The 8638-nt window shown below is 34.8% G+C and overlaps 1 pseudogene; it reads right to left on the reverse strand.

Moving 5' to 3' along the window:
- Positions 1–6980: 6980 nt before the first annotated feature.
- On the reverse strand, positions 6981–7679 carry LOC119370935 (secreted RxLR effector protein 161 pseudogene; annotated as a pseudogene).
- Positions 7680–8638: the final 959 nt, after the last annotated feature.

Below are 8638 nucleotides of genomic sequence, written 5' to 3' on the forward strand. Positions count from 1 at the left end.
ATTGCATCCTTTCATAAATTAAGCATCACATCCATCATTCATCCACCATACATATCAAATAAAATTAAAAGACCCGCTCTTGCCTTATGGTTAAAGGCGGGCCACAAACCGAGTTTAATAATAATCACCAATAATGATCGATAAGAAATAAATCCTAAAAACGAAAATCTCATAATCACCAATAATTAATTGATTTGGTTTGATTAAGACTCAATTTGCCCATTATTGATCATTTTCGGATTGAGATTAAAATCTACTTAATGAAATAAGATTAAGACAAAATAACAAAAATAAATTGAAACTGGGAGACAGTCGCGTCACGCAGCTGTTCTGTGGAAGAACAGTCGCGTGGCGCAGCTCTTGTCTTTTATTCTGGAACTTGTAACAGTTGCGTCACGCGGGTGTTCTATGAACAACAGTCGTGTGACGGAACTCTATCATTCTTGCTGGAACTTAGAACAGTTGCGTCACGCGGGTGTTCTATGAAGAACAGTCACGTGACGGAACTCATACCTACGTGACGGAACTGTTTGTGACTTATTTCAAATCCTCAGGTTTATTGATTATTTATTCAAGATATCACGTTAAATACAAATATGAAAATAGAAATACATACTGAGTATATAAACAACTGCGTCACGCAGGTGGTCCAGTCCAAATCAAGAGCTTTTGGATATGAACAGCCGCGTCACGCAGGTAGTAGCTGCGTGACGCGATTGCTCTGGTCCGCAACTACCTTTCAAACTACTCTTTTTTACGTTTCTTTTTTGTCTAAAATAATTAGAACAAACCCAGAAAGGTTCAACAATAGGCAAACTTGTGTTTTATCAATGGCAAATCAATTAAATAACATGAAAATGAGACTTCTAAAAGATAAAGTGCTAGAAATGAAAAAGAAAAGTTAGAATCGTTACCTAGCCCTCAGATTTGAGGATTGCATACACTGAGATTGATTTAGAGATGTTGTTTCACGATTCCAGAAGTGTGGTTGTCGAACTTTTCACAGAACCAAGTGTTTTCTCTCTTTTTCTCTTTTTCTTTCCTTATCTTTTTTATATTTCTTGATTTCAAGACTAAATGGTTAATGGTTTGAACTTCCTCAAGTTTACTCACTTGAGTTCTTGGGGAAGAAAACCTAGCCGTTTTAGTCGAAAACTTAATTTTTTAGCTTTTGGATTTTTAGAGAAAAAATGAGATAAAGTGCAAAAGTCCCGTTTTTAGTGTAAAATGTTGTATTTATATGGCTAGGGCAACAGAGCAGTCGCGTCACACGGGTAGAAGCTGCGTGACGCACCCGTAAGATGCGTGACATGACTTACTTTTCGTACAGTTGCCGCGTATCCATACAAACAGTGCAGGCCGTTGCACGGGCGCGCGCCAGAGGTGTCAGCCCTGTTAGAGCTGCGTGACGCAACTAAGAGTGCCGTCACGCAGGTACTAGCTGCGTGACGCAGCCCTAACACGGGTCAGGCTCCTTTGGGCGGTTTGGTTCAATTTTTGGTTCAAACACTTCTGGTCTATCGTGATACCTTATCCCTTGTCCTCATATCATCATCGGGTCAGGTGGAGGCATAAAATTACGCGTCAACAGTGCTAATTTTATTTTATGTAGAATTACTATGGAAAGAAATCGTACAAGGCAAGTCCTACATTGAGTGTGAAGATATTCGAAGATCCTAGTAGCTAGGTATTTAGGATACTTTATAGGATAGAGAGAAAATCCATATATGAGCACAAAAATTTATTTTTCTCTCAAAAATATTTTTTCAGAAAATTAGATTTCTTCAAAATAATTTATTTTCGAAAATATTCTTTAAATCGAAATGTTTTAATTTCCTAAAATTAAAGAGATTACTTCTCTAAAGTTTATGGAAATAAAATCATACACTTTTCGGAAATATCTTTTGAAAAAAAAAAATCTAAAGTATTTAAATTTATTTTCTTACCTTAAAAACGAAGGAGAATCTTTTTCGTTTTTAGTAAGAGCATCCTTCCGTAAAAATATTTTCCAAATAATGCTACCGAAAATCTGTTGTTCAAAGGAAAGCAAAAATCGTGTTTTATTCTCTTACCAAAAAGGATAAAATAAATTTTTTGGTAACAAAGATTTTCATATCTTCTAAATAAGAAAAGAAGATATTCTGATTTCAAATGAAATATCCACTTTCCAAAAGCAAGGGACACGATGCTCTCTATAAATAGGAGATTTCACGTCTTGAGCTATGGTGAAGTAAGAGTTTTCGTTTTAAGAGCATTCTCTCATTGAACAAATCTTTATCTCTCAAAACTTACTCTCTACCCCCATTTTCTTTTCATCTCTACACTTAACGTTTTCAATATTTAAAGTGAAAAGAATTTTTACAATTACTTTTGAAAGACGGTTCTGTGTTCTAATCGATCTTCTAATCTGATAAAACTGTTTTTCCTGTGCTTATATGTGCGATTCTTTCTGTCTATTTAGATTCTGTAATCTATAGTAGACAGGCTCTTTATTTGTTAAACTTTTGTGTGTAATAGCTTAGGTTAGAAGCTATTGAGATAGAGGTTATCAAGCGACCTTCTCCATGTGTGGGATGTTAATGTCTTGAATTGAGTTTCTGTACTATGCCAAAAACAGAAAGGGTTGAGGTTAACTAGAACCTTTGGAAAATCTAGTGGGACAAAAGGGTAGATCTAGGTGTTGATCTAGTGCCTTGTACTGTTGGTTTGTCTCTTACCCTTTAAAAGAGATAACATAGTTGAGGATCTCAAGATGTGTCTTGGGGAGTGGATGTAAGCGAGTTAGTGCTGAACCACTATAAATCACTGTGTTCATCTTTTAATTTCTGAAGTTTGCTTGATATTACTTTTATTACACCTCTGTTTAATTTTCAGAAACACTAAAATTGTTAATGATTCAGATGTTCTAAAACGGTAATAAGTCTTATCTCTTCTGAACATTAGAACTCTGGAATTCTAATAAGTGGATATACCATGTTCTAACTGTTGTTCTATTCACAGTATATTTCACTGATTGGGTTTCTAATTAATTTTCTAAACTTTATGAGGAAGTTCTAATCTTGATAGCTTTCCATCATAAAATCGTTCTGATATTTGATTAAGGCTCTGTGAAGAAGTTCTGATTTAATAACTGTCTTTCACATAGCTTTATATGATTTTTCAAACTTTATGAGGAAGTTCTAATTTCAATAACTTTCCTTCATAAAGAAGCTCTGATATTGAATAAGTCAGTGTGAAGCTGTTCAAATCAATAGCTGCACTTTGCACAGACTTTCTATCTTTTATAATTAGAACATTGTGAGGTGATTCTAATCCATATTCTCTTCTCACAAAGTTCTGTGTGTTTTCCGCTGCACTTAGAATTCTATATTTTGTTTAGAATTTCTAAAATTTGTATCAGTTTTTAGAAAACCCAATTCACCCCCCCCCCTCCCGCTTGGGTTGTGCCATACACATACGGGACCCACAGTCACTTTTTCAAAATAAAATTGAAAACGGTCCCATTGCCGAAATAATGGGTGGCAACTCAAAAACTGTTTATAAGACCGATTTATCGGCATCGTATCCAATAAAATGTTTTATCACCACTTTTCATAATAAGATTACTTTTCACATCAAAATAAAATAAACAACATAAAAATAAATAGATAAGAAGGGATGTTTTCGAGTTCGCTCAGGGGCGGCGGTACGAAAACAAGGAGCACAAGTGGTCCCCTGTAAAGTTGAGGGGCACAAATGGCAATTTAAGGATAGTTCAAAGGGGAAATTATGCATTTAGCCAATGGAAAATGCTCCAATTCATGAAACCAAGGAGGATTCAAGACTAGGTTTATATTTGAAATAACTTTTGATTTGACCTTAATTAGAACTTGATTCATGAAAAAAATTTGAATGTAGAATATAAGATGCATGCCAATTATATTATTCACAACAATAAACAGTAAGTGAAGAGTATAAAATAAATATTTCAAAAATAATTAGGGAGTACCATTTTTGTCCCCTTTTAGAAATTCTAGGATGATCACACATTTTCCAAAGCAATAAAAGAATAAAGAATTGGAAAAGGAGAGTTTTGGTTAATATTTTTTGCAACTCGAATCACTCGAATCAATTTTGCCTGCATTTCCTTTGAATGAGAATCAGAACCATGTAGCTCTACCCATTGTGAAATGAGGGATTGATTTTAGCCTTCCTTTATCATGTTTTGGAAGTCACTTTTACCAAGTTATGATGTCTAAGAAGGAGAATAGATTAATTGATTATTTTATCTCTTATCATGAATGATGTCTAAGAAGAAATAGGAAAAAGGTGAATTTAAAGAGATTATGGCATTCGGAGGTCCATAAGTTGGCTCTTTGGACCAAATCAACCAAACCATCCTTTTCCTTTTTCATCTTCTTTTCATTATTTTCTATATTATTATTGTTGTTATTATGAGATGTTCGATTAGGGGTGAGCATTCGATTCGGCCAAATCGATCAATTCGATTAATTCGGTCAGTTCACCCTATTCGATTCGGTTAAAAACTTTCAATTAATAGGCTCATTAAAAAAATTATAATTTCGGTTATCGGTTAAAAGTTTGATTAACCATTAATCAAACCGGGTAAATCAAATTAACCAGCATCCAAAATGATGTCATTTTTGGGAAACAAAGAGTAAAACCTAAAAAAAAATTGCTCTCTCCTTTCACTCCCATTTCCCATAATCGAACCCTAAACTCTCCCTTAATCTCTCAACCACTGCTCCCTCTCTCCTTGGACTAAGACTGCTTGCTCCCTTCAGCCTCTCTCTTAATCCGCAAATGATCAATTTCTTATTTCCCTTTTCTTTCTTATGACATTGTGAGGAGAAGGATAAGCTATGATTTCATAGCTCCATCTCCGATCACCTCCGCTCATCTCCAGCAAACGTAGTGCACCAACCACCAACTAGGCTTCAAACCACTTCTTTTCCCTTCTTGATTGTCTTTCCTCAATTAATTTTCACTTTCATCAAGTAGTTCATGAAATTTCGTTGTTAGGTTTTGTACAATTTTTATATGTTATGGTTGAATCATTTTTCAATTGTATAAAAAAGAAATGATGTAAGGAAAAACAAGAGATCAAATACTCATGCATGATATGTAAAGGGAGTGGGTCGAATACCTACCTTTTGTAGTGCAGCGATGAACAACCTCTAGCCTCGCGTTACAAGTTTGCTGACCATAGGAGCAATCACGATCAAACAAACTGCTCCTGTTGTCCACAGTCTAAAAGCCCTACTATCTCTTGTAGCAATAAGAGAGTAGTCAGATTTTTTTTCTAGAGTGTATTCTTTTTGTTTCTGCTTTTGCGTCTATGTAAAAGAGAACGCGTTCTCTTTTTTCTTTAAATTTAGTTGGATTACCATATGTTGAAGGAATCCAACTAAAACACAAACTCTTTAAAATAATAATCGACTAAGATATTTAAACTTATTTAAATACTCATAATAATTAGACATATATTATTATCACGTATTATTAATGGATCCGGGTTAAAAAGGCTAGTCATTGGCATATCCATATTCGTCTATTAATTCCAACATCTCCCGCTCGCACATGACGAGACTTGACCCGCACATAGCTGGACATTCATAATTAGCAAATAGACTGTGCAACCAGCATACTTCGAGAGTTCTCTGCTATACACTTGTTAGAGATATATAGCATCTCAGAAAAAAAAAAAACTCTTCAGAGTAGAAAAGTATGCAATACCCCAAATTATTTGTCACATTTATTATTAGCATTGATCTCATAACATATTTGACTTTCACACTTATGTTTACTTATAAACATAATTGGGCGACCTGTGAACACGAAAACTCAAATGTGACTGTAAAATAATCTTCCCTTCAAATGAATTCTCTTGATCATAATTCAACCGTTTTTCCAGAAATGCCCATTCAATCGCATCAATCATGATTTTTTAACAACACTCTAAGGTAGCAATCACTGAATTATAACTCAAGAATCAGTCGAAATTCATAAGGGTAGTGGTTTAAAGAACTATTATTCTCATAGAGTCTCACATAACCAACATTTGACATCACTTACCTTGGCAACTCATTTGGTCGTCATATTGCACACATGGTATGACGCACATGTCATGGTGTTATTATCTCTCCTTCCACACGGAGTGCATGTCTACTAAAACATAGATTTAGTTTTCAACACTATGCAGATGATAGTTCAAACATACTTAATGTCTAACTTAAGTTCACTAGTTTACTCAATATACCTAAGAACTCACATTTGACGACTAAGATAGATTTCAATATATTTACAAATAATTAATCCATCATAACATCATCATGTTATACAGATCTCATTTCTCAAAAATGAGTTGACTTATTTGTTTTAAGCACAAACTCTTCTGATTATCACTTAAACAAATTGCTTAAAACCAGTCTTAACTTTGTTTATCACATAGATAAACAAAGATGATTACCGATGTGGGAGGTCAATCATGTATGTGTCTGACATGCTTTTAATGAATCAAAAATAGTAAATGTATAAAGAACATTCACACTCATGTATGTATAAAAAAATCAACACGTCTTATCATTAATAAACCAGGTGACAATGTCATAAAGCTAAAAAGATATTTAACATCTATGCAGTCCTTGAGATTTTGTATATCCTCTGAATAAATCTCTAGGCACAGGTTTGATCAATTGATCTATCACCATTTCACATGAAGATATGTATTTCATATTCACCTCTTTTTGTGTAATCATGTCTCTCACAAAATTGTAATTTATGTCAATATGCTTGGTCTTACAATGAAATTTTGGATCTTTAGTGCAAGCTATTGCTGCTTGACTTTCACAGTTGATTACAATTGTTTCACTAATAGCACCAACACACAAATGTTTCAAAAATCTCTTCAACAAGACTGCTTGTACTGCAGCCGAAAATGCTACGAATTCAGCTTTCATTATGGACAATTCTATACATGATTATTTCTTGTTACTCCAAGATATAGCTCCATTGTTAAGCAAGAGAACAAAACCAAAAGTGGATTTTCTTTCATCCGTATCTTTTGCCCAATCGACATCTGTATAGCCTCTCAATTGTAAATTACCACATTGATAACACGATGAGTAGTCCGCAATACCTTTAAGATATCTCAATATCCTTTTAATTGCTATCCAATGTGCTGGACTTGGATTGGATTGATATCTGCTTACCATCCCCACGGCAAAACAAATATCAGGTCTTGTACACATCATTGCATACATCAAACTTCCAACTGCATTTGCATAAGGAACCTGGTTCATTTTATCTTGTTCTTCTAGAGTCTTGGGGCATAATCTTCGACTCAGGTTATCACCTTTGGCAATATGAGTATCTATTGGTTTACAGTCACACATATTGAATCATATGAGGACCTTCAAAACGTATGCCTCTTGTAAAAGAGACAACAATTTCCTCGAACAATCCCGTGAAATCTTAACTCAAAGGATATACATAGCTTAACCCGTGTCCTTCATTTCAAAGTTAGACGACGTCCAAGCTTTGACATGAGTTAGATAATATAGGTCATTCCCAGCTATTAATATGTCATTAACATATAATGACATGATGATAAATTTTCCATTTGATCTTTTTGTGTAAACACGATTATCTTCGTCAATCATAGAAAAACCATTCGACATAGATTGACCTCATCAATCTACAAACCTTGTGTTCTTGGCCTTCTCTGATGAAACCTATTGTTTGAACCATATAGATTTTATCATCTAATTCCCCACTGAGAAAAAGCAGTCTTTACATCCATTTGATGTAATTCTATATCAAGGTTTGCCACAATTGCCAAAATTAACCTTATGGAAGTGAACCTCACGACATGAGAAAAAGTTTCTTCATAGTCAATTCCTTCCTGTTGGGTATACCCCTTTGCAACGAGACGGGCCTTATACCTCTCGATGCTGCCATCAGCTTTATGCTTGATTTTGAGAACCCACTTGTTCCCAATAGCTTTACACCCTTGGGGAAGATCTACTAGTTGCCAAACCTTGTTCGAGATCATAGACTCCATTTCCTCTTCCATTGCTTTCATCCATTTATCCTTGGTTAGACATGAGAATGCCTTCTTGACACTCTTTGGTTCCTCATCATCTTGTGGGGTAATCATGAAAACTTCATTAATGCCTTCGAACTCAAAACGTCGGCGAGGAATGTTTCCATGATTACTATGTCTTAATTGTGGTTCTTGAGGAACATTTTCATCAAGATCCACAAGACTCCAGCTCAAACTAGGATCCACTAATGTTCCAGTAGGACTTGGATCTGTACTCCCACTTGAACCAGGATCACTCTCATTTGAATTTGTTAGTAGATACGGATTATCCACCAATATCCTCCCACTCGAAGGAAGTGATCCATTAGAGTCCTGATCTAAGGTCTTAAAAAGAGAAAGAGTACAACGTAATTCATTCTACTTAGGAAAATCATTCTCTAAGAACGTGGCATCTCATGATTCAAATTCAGTTATACCTCCATTTTCATGCTCACCTATGAAAACATATCCTTTTGATTGTTCAGAATATCTCATGAAGATACTCTTTTTACCTCTCAGGCCTAATTTCCATATTTATACATCTCGAGCCTAATT

This window comes from Jatropha curcas, chromosome 3 (genome assembly GCF_041381405.1).
Source record: "Jatropha curcas cultivar XTBG-Jc1 chromosome 3, XTBG_Jcur_1.0, whole genome shotgun sequence".
NCBI classification, from domain to species: Eukaryota; Viridiplantae; Streptophyta; class Magnoliopsida; order Malpighiales; family Euphorbiaceae; genus Jatropha; species Jatropha curcas.